Source organism: Herpailurus yagouaroundi, unplaced genomic scaffold (genome assembly GCF_014898765.1).
Source record: "Herpailurus yagouaroundi ecotype Mexico unplaced genomic scaffold, PumYag 28, whole genome shotgun sequence".
Classification (NCBI taxonomy): domain Eukaryota; kingdom Metazoa; phylum Chordata; class Mammalia; order Carnivora; family Felidae; genus Herpailurus; species Herpailurus yagouaroundi.
The window spans coordinates 57,964,943-57,977,047 of NW_024412376.1; the positions used below are offsets into that span (position 1 = coordinate 57,964,943).

Here is a 12,105-nt window from a genome sequence, read left to right on the forward strand (position 1 = left end):
TTATTCCTGGGATTCCAGGGTGTTCAGTACTTTCAAATCAATCAATGTGATACATTCTATCAAGGGAAAGGATAAGAAGCATATGATCATTTCCATAGATGTAGAAAGAGCATTTGACAAAGCACAACATTTACTCATGATAAAAACCCTCAACAAAGTAAGTTTAGAGGGAACATACCTGAATATGATAAAGACCATGTATGAAAAACCAACAACTAACATCTTTCTCAATGGGGAAAAACTGAGAACTTTTGTCTACAGTGGACAGTGATGTCCACTCTCACCACTATTGTTTAACATAGTCCTGGAATTCCCAGCCACAGCAATTTTAGACAACAAAAAGAAATAAAAGTCTTCCAAATAGGCAAGGAAGAATTCAAACTTTCACTATTTGCAGATGACATGATACTCTATATAGAAACTCAAAAGCCTCCACAAAAAACTACTAGAACTGATAAACAAACTAATTCAGTAAAGTCACAGGATACAAAATCAACATCCAGAAATCTGTTGCATTTCCATACACCAATGATGAAGGAGCAGAAAGAGAAATCAAGGAATTTATCCCATTGAAAATTGCAACAGAAACCACAAAATACTTAGGAATAAACCTAACCAAAGAGGTAAAAGATCTGTACTCTGAAAACTATAAAATACTGATGAAACAAATTGAAGAGGACACAAAGAAATGGAAAAGCATCCCATACTCATGGATTGGAAGAACAAATACTGTTAAAATGTCTATTCTACCCAAAGTAATCTACACATTTAATGCAATCCCTATAAAATACCACTAGCGGTTTTCACAGAGCTAGAACAATCCCAAAATTTGTATAGAACCACAAAAGACTCTAAATAGCCAGGCAACCTTGAAAAAGAAAAGCAAAGGAGGAGGCATCACGATTCTGGACTTCAAGTTATATTACAAAGCTGTAGTGATCAGGGGCACCTGGGTAGTTCAGTCAGTTAGGCATCGAGTCTTAATTTCAGCTCAGTTCATCATCTCACGTTTCTTGAGATGGAGCCCTCTATCGGGCTCCACACTGACAACACAGAGCCTACTTGGGATTCTCTTTCTCTGTCTCTCTGCCCCTCCCCTACTAGCACACGAGTACATGCACACACTCTCCCTCTCTCTCCTTCTCTCAAAATAAATAAACTTGTAAAACAAAAAAAAGCTGTAGTGATCAAAGCTAATATGGTACTAGCACAAAAACAGACACGAGGATCAACAGAACAGAATAAAAAACCCAGAACTATATGGCCAATTAATCTTTGACAAAGCAGGAAAGAATTTACAATGGAAAAAAGACAATCTATTCAAGAAATGGTGTTGAGAAAACTGAACAGCAACATGCAAAAGAATGAAACCGGAGCACTTTTTTACACCAAACACAAAAATACATTCAAAATGAATTAAAGACCTAAAGGTAACACCTGAGACCATAAAAACTCTAGAGAACATAGGCAGTAACCTCTTTGACATTGGCCATAGTAACCTCTTTCCAGATAGGTTTCCTGAGGCAAGAGGAACACAGGCAAAAATAAACTGTGGGGATTTCATCAAAATAAAAAAGTTGTTGCACAGTGAAGGAAATAATCAACAAAACTAAAAGGCAACCTATGGAATGGGAAAAGATATTTGCAAATGGCATATATGATAAAGGGCTAGTATCCAAAATACATAGAACTTATAAAATTCAACACTCCATAAAAGCAAAGAATCCAATTAAAAAATGGCCAGAAGACACGAACTGACCTTTTTCCAAAGAAGACATCCAAATGGCCAAGAGACACATGAAAAGATGCTCAACATGATTCATCATCAGGGAAACGAAAATCAAAAATACAATGAGATATCACCTCATACCTGTCAGAATGGCCAAAATCAACAACACAAGAAACAACAGGTATTGGCAAGGATGTGGAGCAAGGGAAACCCTCGTATACTGTTGGGTGGGAATGAAAACTAGTGCAGCCACTCTGAAAATCAGTATGGAGGTTCCTCAAAAATTTAAAAATAGAACTATCCTATGATACAGCAATTGTACTACTAGGTAAGAATACAAAAATACTAATTCAAAGGGATACATACAACCCAATATTCATAGCAGCATTAGCTATGATAGCCAAAATTATGGAAACAGCCCATGTCCCCCGACTGATGCAATGTCTATTCTACCCAAAGTAATCTATACATTTAAGAAGATGTGGTGCATACACATAATGGAATATAAGAAAGAAAGAAAGAAAGAAAGAAAGAAAGAAAGAAAGAAAGAAAGAAAGAAAGAAAGAAAGAAAGAAAGAAAGAAAGAAAGAAAGAAAGAAAGAAAGAAAAGAAAAGAAATCTTACCATTTGCAATGACTTGGATGGAGCTAGAGAGTATTATGCTAAGTGAAATAAGTCAGAGAAAGACAAATACCATATGATTTCACTCAAATGTGGAATTTAAGAAACAAAACAAGCAAAGAGAAAAAAGAACAAAGCAAACCAAGAAACAGACTCTTAACTCTGGAGAACTGATAGTTACCAGAGGGGAGGTGGGTGTGGGGATGAGTGAAATAGGTGATGGGATTAAAGAGTGCATTTGTTGTGATGAGCACAGGGTGTTGTATGTTAAGTGTTGAATCATTATATTGTACACCTGAAACTAATATAATGCTGTATGTTAACTGGAAGTTAAATAAATTCGTAAAAAAATAAATATATAAAACACCTAGATAGTGTAAAGTTGAACTCCAAATGAATGTGAAGGTGGGCCCATATTCATAAATTCTCAGAGAAAAAATTGTGTTACCCCAACTCCCAGCTCAGACTAATACAGGTAAGTTGCTTAATTGGCATTGTGCCAGTGGATAGATATTTTTCCAGTTCAGTCTTAACCCGTCCACTGGTGTTGCAATTCTTCAATAGTTTCTCATTTTATTTTCTATTTCATTATGAAGCCCCTGACTCATATCGACCACAGCATCATTTTCTGTCCCCACAGGGCCATTAAATTCCAGTTCTTGATGACAGAGATGGAACCAACCCCACTCCCAAATTCCTAGGTAGCCACATCAACTTTTTCCCTGGGGTTTTGTTTCCTCATCATTTATCTCCTTGGGGATTTTCCAAATTTTTCTGTGAGCATTTAAATGAATGGTTGTGTTTTATCTAGTATTTCTAGATTTTTAAAAACTAGATGCTATTCTGGTTATATAATCCCCACTATCCAGAAACAAAGCTCTTTAAGTTGTTTTAATATGAGTCAATATTGGATATTATGTTTACTATTCAATGATAAAGAAGATAATTTTAGGATTACTAAAAATGAAACCAAAATCTGTCACATATGATTCAGTGAGAAATCCTTATACTAATGTCACATTCAAAATGAGTTTAGTACTTTCTTAGCTCTTTTTAAAGCTCTTATTTTAGAAGCCAAAGATAAAGAATTTGGTTGCTTTCAAAGCTCTATTATTTAACTCACATAATTTATTAATTACGAATATAAATTATGATTAACTAATTTACTCAACTGATCTTACATTTTCTTGATTTGTATTGGGATGCTGTGTCAGGATTTATAAAAATTCAGTGTCAGTTCAGATATTTTGCCAAGTTTTCCCACTATTCCCCTAATCCTAGCCTATGCCACAATTAAGAAAAAAACCTGGAGGGCATCTTCCATCCATACGTGAAACATTTTTCTGCCTCTGAGCTGTTGCTATGCCTTAAACTATCCATAAATTCTTATTCCCCACTCCTCAAATCCAACTCTCAAACCTATGCATGTTTCAAGGCCCTACTTATAGGTCTGTCATCTTCATGAAAGCCCTCTTTACTGCCCCAAATATGATCTCCAGTCTCTTTCTGCATTACTCTTGTGATCCTTATATTCTATCATGGTTTATTTCTTCATCAGGGTTTTAAATTTTGGTTTACCTCAGAAAATAGAAGTATCTTTTTTATTCTTATATTCCATAAAACACTTTGAGAATTTATAGAAAATCAACAAATACCTATTGAGTTTCAAGTGAATAAAAGCTCCTTTGCAATTCAAATTGATAGCTTTATAAAATTATAAATAACATCATTATTTATTTTTTAAATATAAACCCTGAAAGAGAAGATTTAAAAGTGTTACATGCTATATAAAACTTGTGACAATACCTGGAATTAACCCCTCAGGATTCCTACAAAAAAGGAAGGTTTAGACTAAATGACTTGTAAGGTTTCTTCTACCTCTAATATGCTAATATTCTTTACCAACTTCATATACATTTTTATGTATATTTCAGTCAGAAGGCATAGCATTTGTGCTGGCAGTGAGGTAATCACTTAGCTTAACACTATGCTTCCTGAAAATGAGAAATGATTACAGGATGCAGTAGAAGCAAGTAAGACATACAGAAAACACTAAAACACTAAACACTTTCCTCCTGCAGTGTCTCTCCACTGCCCTCTATTGTCTTCGCTTAATACTACCCTTGTTTAAAATAAGTGATTACAGAATCCAGCTCCATATCACAGAGCAGGCAGTGAAGAATGGGTTTGAGTGGCAATGAATTGATGATTGGCAACATAAGGAATATAAATTTCATTGCATACATGTTATGCTCAATTTAAGAGAGTATTTCCTAAAATTTAAAAGATATTTCTTCATGTTATTATATGAGGAAGTAAATTTGGATTTAAATAATTAATTCGAACACCAAAGTATTAGTTAATAAACTACAATTCAAGTATATTAAATTGTAGCAGAGCAGCTCAGTGCATTATGTGATTTCAACGTATTCTCTAATTTTGCAATTGAAGAATATATTTCACCTTTCCAAACTTATTCTTATTTGATATCAAGGTCTATTTTTAATAAATATCATGGGCTACACATTGGACAATAAAAAGACTTATGACTTAAAAGAGCATCTAGTGGGGGCGCCTGGATGGCTCAGTCGGTTAAGTGTCTGACTTCAGCTCAGCTCATGGTCTCGCAGTTTGTAAGTTCGAGCCCCGCGTCAAGTTCGAGCCCCGCGACGGGCTCTGTGCTGACAGCTCAGAGCCTGGAGCCTGCTTCAGATTCTGTGTCTCTCCATCTCTTGGCCCCTCCCCTGCTCATGCTCTGTGTCTCTCTGTCTCTCAATAATAAATAAACATTAAAAAATTTTTAAAAAAAGAGCATCTAGTGGTTGGTATTTATATATATACATATTATAATACAATAAACCTTTGACTCTAATCTCTAAGAGCTTATTTGAATTAAAAGAGATAATATGATTGCACTAAAACATCATGTGCCTCAAATTACAGAATAAATATCTTCTGCACTATGATTTCCTTGGATCTCACCATTCGCTCATTTAAAAAAACTTTGTTATATTTAATAAATACAAAAATGCCTTGTAAAACTTGGGCAGCATGCCATAGTGGTTAAAAGCATGGGCTTTGAAAATAGACTGACTTTGCTTGAATCTTGGCTCTCACACTCATGCAACTTTGGGCAAGATTAACCACTCTCTGTCTCAGTTTTGTCATTTGTAAAATGGGGATAGAGTACCTGCCTCATAGGGTTTTTGGGTGTATTAAATGAGCTAATAGAAAAAAAGTGTTTAATAAATGTCAAATGAAAGTTCACTGTTTTTGTTTTTCCTTTTATCTATATCCTTGAGAACAAGCATCAAACACTCGATTGATTATGGTGACTGATTACATGAAGAAGAAACAACTAATTTTCCCTAAAACTCTCTCAAATCACCATATGAGAGAATAGAGAGATAAACACTTTCTCCCCTTAGAATTCCAGGACCACAAACTTTTTCTTTAAAGTGGGACCAAATAGAGGCTCCTGGGTGGCTTAATCAGTTAGGTGTCCGATTTCAACTCAGGTCATGATCTCCTAGTCCGTGAGTTCGAGCCCCGTGTCGGCTCCGTGCTGACAGCTCAGACCCTGGAGCCTGTTTCAGATTCTGTGTCTCCCTCGTTCTCTCTCCTCCCCCACTCATGCTCTGTCTCCCCCTTCTCAAAAATAAATAAACGTTAAAAAAAATAAAAAAGATAAAGTGGGACCAAATATATGTATATTTTTTACTTTTTTTAACACTTTGTTAGGTGTTAGTCATGACTGATTTATCCTTATCACTCAAGGTTGTGAGCTATCAATATGAATTGCATTATATGTGTTTACATTTCTATATTTCCCACCCAACTCATGCTCAGAAAAAAAAAAAAATCTATTAAGCCCGGAATAAGATTCCTTAAGCTTTTGATTCTAAAGCTTGTTAAATTTCCTGTTTCAAGCCATAGATAGCAATGCTAAAGAAGTTATTCATATAAAGTTACTTTAAAAAAAAAAAATTGGTACTAAGAATGTGCTATTGAGCAGAACATATACATATTGAGTAGAACATGGTAGAACATTTTTTTCCAGCCAGTCTTAATACAATCATGTATCCAGTAGTTCAATTCATAATCATTTAATAAAGTGAACATTTGTAGTCTTAAACATTAAGAAAGAAACAGGCTATTAAAAGTTAAAACCCTACTTGCATTTAGCTACGTTTTAAAAAAAAATCCCAGGAATATTGTAATGAGGTCTAGGTTTGGGAGCAAGCATTGTGCAAGTTAATGTAAGTAATGAACCTTTCATGTGAAATGATGTAGTGTCACAACTCATTTGCATCCCACTTAAAGTGTAATTAAGTTTCTCTGACAGCATGGCTTATGGCTGAAAGAACAGACCTGGCTGTTAAATTAATCCAGAGTCCCTCAGTTAATAACACTCAGCAAAGAAAACTTTACATACTCTTTCATTTAAAGTTCCCAAACTCCCATTTACAGAAGTATATGACAAGGCAGCCATACAGGGAAACCTCTGCCTGAAATTGATGGCCTTTCACCAGACAGATTTAATCATCAAAATGCCTGAAAACTAGACTTTGATGAATCAGAACATAAGAATATGCTGTTTTCATTCCAGCTAGGATGGCTGGTAGTCTAGAGGGAATGATTTCACATTTAAATTTCACTGCACCACATAGTTATAGTATGTTTTCACACTTCCATCCAAAGTGTTGGTAATTTTAAGATTTATAGCAGAACTGGCTTACTATAAGTGCTCAGAAATGATGGAATTTATTTTTCTTATTCATTCTTTCAGGACTTGACTGTGTAATATAAGTGTCCAAGTGAAGTTGTTATCCAATAAATTCTTTTAAGGTTTTTGTGTGTTAGTTTGCCACTTGTCATTGCTTATTTATTTTGTTAAGAATATTTAGTTTTTCAATCCCCAGAACGATTATGATGTTGCCACAAGATTAGAAGTACACTGTGTTATTTAGGACACGTTTTAACTAAAAAAGGATTCAATTTATAAATAATCTAAACTGTTTACAGAGAGGCAGACGAGAACAAATTTTTCAGAATCAGATTGCATTTCTTTCTAGGGCACTATAAGAATCTTTGCCCAATAATTATGCATGGCTACTGTTTAGTGCTATTATCCTGTTTTTCAATTCAAAGGCTGATGTCAAAAGAAATACTCTATCTTTAAATTAATAGCCTCAAAACTCAACTATTATTGCCACCATAAATAAACTGGCTCCTCAGAAAGTCAGTTAAAGTTTTGGCAGCTGAAGAAAGAAGTCTAGATATATCTTTAACATACATGATATTCCTGAATCCTACAAGTGCCCAATAACATAATCATATAATACCTATTGGACTTACTCCAGTCCCCTAAACCAGTATTGTGCAAGGTCTTTCAGGTTAAGTGAGCATTTATTCTGACAGCCAACCTGTATACCATCCCTACCAAGAAAATTGCCATATTTAGGATTTAGATAATATGTTAAAGTGTAATATTGAGTACAAGTTATAATGTTCATCTCCATGCATTTGCACAGTACTGACATGTCCCTAGGGCAAAATTTGCAGCAGCTCATTTTTCTACATCAGGTCTCAGCACTATGCAACGTATCACTGGAATTTTCACAGAAACAGTGCATTCTTTTTTCTTATTTTCCAAAGATCTATTTCAGGGAACAGAAAACTTTCCAGGAAGCCTGAGTTGATAGGGAATAAGCACCCCAACAATTATTTTCTCTTGCCATTCATTAAAAAGAATCATATAGTAAAACATAAAGAGTAAAAGTCATGTTCAATTAAATGATTTATTTTGGGCATATTGTTGGAACATTTACAGTGGTACCAGACAAAGATTTTTACTTCAGCTATCCAACTGAGGCCAAAAGGTGAGTTCTATTTGTGAGGTGGTTTTCTTTATGAGTGATTACCTGTGTTGTCAGAGGGATCACAGCAAAGATCCCTCCACACAGCTCTTGAGTCTGGATGCTCCCAGTTGTCTCTCATAATCCACTTCAAATTGAAAGGTTTAAAATACACAAGGAAATGGCTTCAGGTCACACTGAAATTAAAAAAATCAACTTTTAAGTATTGAATACACAACGGTGTTTCTATTTATTCATTAAAACCAATGAAATTTTAAAAGAAAATCATATTATGTATGTGTCTGGAAATTGTGCATTAAGATGTTATTTTTAAATTATATTTATATAAACATTATGTATTATATAATTTTTTTACATACATATGCAATTTTTCTTGTGCACAAGTATACAGACCTTGCTAAAATATTCATTGAAGAGTGAGAAACCAGGGGTGCTTGGGTGGCTCAGTCTGTTAAGTGTCCAACTCTTGATTTCAGTTCAGGTCATAATCTCACAGGTTTGTGAGATCAAGGCCCTTATCAGGCTCTATGCTAACAGTGCAGAGCCTGTTTGGGATCTCTGCCCATCCCCAGCATGTGCACACAGTCTCTTCTCTCTCTCTCAAAATACATAAATAAACTTTTTGAAAAAAGAGTGAGAAACCATTCTATGCTAATGTTTTACATATACATATATATATACATGGCATGTTTTTCTTAATTCAAATCACATCTAAGAGTTTGTATGAGCAGGTTGTTGAATTCACATTTAAAACATGTCAAGATGGTCCAAATCTAAGGTTCACCATGTAAAAATAAAGATAATCTGTCATGTCCTATTGATAATTTCTAGGAGTCTGTGATTATTAAAAAATACACAGACTCAATTCATACAGAGTACTGTATATTAATTACTTTCATTCATACAAAAGTCTTATTAGTTTTATCTATAGATTATCAAAGCACACAAGCTTCTACTACCAGCAGCAATGTTACTACTACTATTCTTTTTCAACATTTTTTTTTTTTTTGGGGGGGGGGGACAGAGAGAGACAGAGCATGAACGGGGGAGGGGCAGAGAGAGAGGGAGACACAGAATCGGAAACAGGCTCCAGGCTCCGAGCCATCAGCCCAGAGCCTGACGCGGGGCTCGAACTCACGGACCGCGAGATCGTGACCTGGCTGAAGTCGGACGCTTAACCGACTGCGCCACCCAGGCGCCCCTTACTACTACTATTCTTAAAAGCAAACAGAAATCATGAAGTCCTGTATAGCGCCTAGCACAGCCCAAAGGAAATTGATCCAAATTGACTAATGTATACATTCATTTCCGATTAGATGGAAGTTGATCCAAATAATACAGCTTTTAAAATATATATATATAAAATATTTATATATTATATATAGTATTTATATATTATTTATATATTTATTATATATAATATTAAATAACATATATAATTATTAATATTAAATAATATATAATATTATACAATAATAAAATTTATTATATATAATATTTATATATTATTTATATATTTATTAAAATATTTATATAAAATATATAAAAAGTAATTCAAACAAATATACTGAAAATAATTCAACTGTGCTATATATAAAGAATACAAAAATAATATGTATATATAATGTATATATACTTACATGTTTATAATTTTATATGTACAATTTTTTTAAATTTTAGGCTGTTAAAAAAAATTTTGAGTGCTTAAAGTACCTTCCAAAAAAATGTACAGTATCTGAAATGAGCAGGTATCAAACCAAAAAATTCAAATATTCATAACATGTAACATAAGAAATACTTGTAAAATATAAACCATATTTGGATTTTTGGAGTTATGGAGAGTTGAGAAAATAATGTAAATATACAAGAAAGGTTATATGGTAGATTTTATTCTACATTTTAGAAAGTTTAAATAATTTACAATTATTTTTCACTGCCTTTTAGCTCACACAGTATAAACAGAAAATATTTTAGAATACATTTGGTTAAAATCTCACTTATTTATGAATAGAGCCTCTTATTCTCATTATCAGAAATACGATGAAGATCTTTCTTGGATATTAAAAAAACTCAAGGAGTTGTTGTTAAAGTTCTTATCTCCCTCTCACAACCCATTATAGCTAAAAGACAAAAGGAAACATGTAATCAAATTATTGTTGCCTACTCACCTTGTCAGACCTCAGTTTCTTCATAGAGTATTGAATAACGGGCTTCATAAGTTCGTCCAATCCCCAGTCTATGAATTGTATATGAATTCATTATATCAGTGCCAGGTGGCAAATATTCCCAAAGAGGAATGAAGAAATGCAATTCCTATTCTACTGATTCCAGGTAATGTTGACTTAAATGTAAGCTCAGCAATTTTTTTCATAAATTAAGAGGAAATAATAAAAATTTTATAATTTTCAGGTTGGCAAATTTAATGTGTAAACAAATAGAACCACAGTTTAAACTAAACAAAAACTATATATAACTGCTTTATAGGCAAGTTGTCACTCATGGTCCCTAGGTTGAAAACCCATTAATAATGCTATTGAGTATTTATCCCATTCATAGTTTTATTATTTATAAAGTTAAAAGTATTTATGGTCTGCTATAAAACACATAAAATGTCAGATTCAACTTACGCAAATGGCAACTTTTTAAAAGGCATACTGACACTGCTGAGCTAAGCATTGGTTCTTAAGGCTTAAAGCTCTAAGGAAAGCAACTAAAGCTGCTGTTTGCTCATTAGCCCAAACTTTATTATAGTTGGTAATGTCTATGCTGACCCCTGACAGGCAAACCTAGACTCTAGAGACCTGTTAAGCAGCCACCTTAGCCCCAGGAAACTTGCCCCTACCTGCTTGGGCTAATCATTTTATTCTTTCTCATGATTTCGAAGCTGATCATATTTATTATATTGGTCTTTTTCACTCAATCAACAACAATTATTTTACTATTTTATCATTTTGGTATATTTTGGTAAATTTTTTGCTGATATCAATTTCTACCCTTTTAAACTGCTTATCTTCTTATTAGTGCTTATTAACTATAATCTTTTAACAGGGATAAGGCATAAAAGGGATAGGTTTTGGAAACCATCCATATGCCAAACAGAGAATATTGGATTCCTTTTTTATTCAGATTGTCTCCCCATAGACTTTCTTACCCTGTTCCCAAAGCAGATCCTGTCAACCCTAATGAAGAGTCTAATATTAACTGAAGTCAACCAGAATCATTGACAATCCCATTCTAAGAATTACCCATTTGGAAAACTGTGGTGATCGAAAGCCAAATTACCTTCTCTGCTCTTCCAACTGCAGTCCCTCAGAGATCAAGACAACTTAATTGTAAAGAACCGTTCAGGAAACTGCTGTAACAATGTTATACACAGAACATTGACAACTTCGATGAAAAGACCCATAAACTACAATCTATGGTCTCTGATAAACAAAATCCATTGAATATAGTCATTTCCCCTAGCCATCTATTCTGCATCTAGAGAGGAAAGTATGTAAGGAATTTTATCCAGGGAAGCTCAGAGCTCACTCTGGTGTAACTCTATAAAACTTCTAAAAGTTGTCTCCCTTTTAGAATTTTTTAATAGAACTTTTTAAGTAAAGAATCTATTATCAGATAATTTGAATCCTGTAAACTATCCTGCTGCCAGAAGAAACTTGTGTAACTTGCTTGACCTCCTTCAAAATAGGAATTCATAAAAGTTCTTCATCATGACTAGAATTGGTTTTGGGGGGGCTATAATTTATTTGTTTTAAGATGATAAGTGTATCATAAGAGCCAAGCATTCATTGTTTATGATGTTATTTTTCCAAAAATAGTTTTTATAAAAAATATTTTTATAAAGATCTGACACTATCAAGCTCTAACAAGTTA

The 12,105-nt window shown here is 33.8% G+C and overlaps 1 long non-coding RNA gene across 1 annotated transcript; it reads right to left on the minus strand.

The window, feature by feature from the left end:
* Positions 1-8,132: 8,132 nt before the first annotated feature.
* LOC121029685 (uncharacterized) lies at positions 8,133-11,689 on the minus strand. The gene is made up of 2 exons (XR_005789838.1): positions 10,398-11,689; positions 8,133-8,405 (listed from the first exon to the last, which is right to left on the minus strand). It is a non-coding gene; the product is annotated as an uncharacterized LOC121029685 (long non-coding RNA).
* Positions 11,690-12,105: the final 416 nt, after the last annotated feature.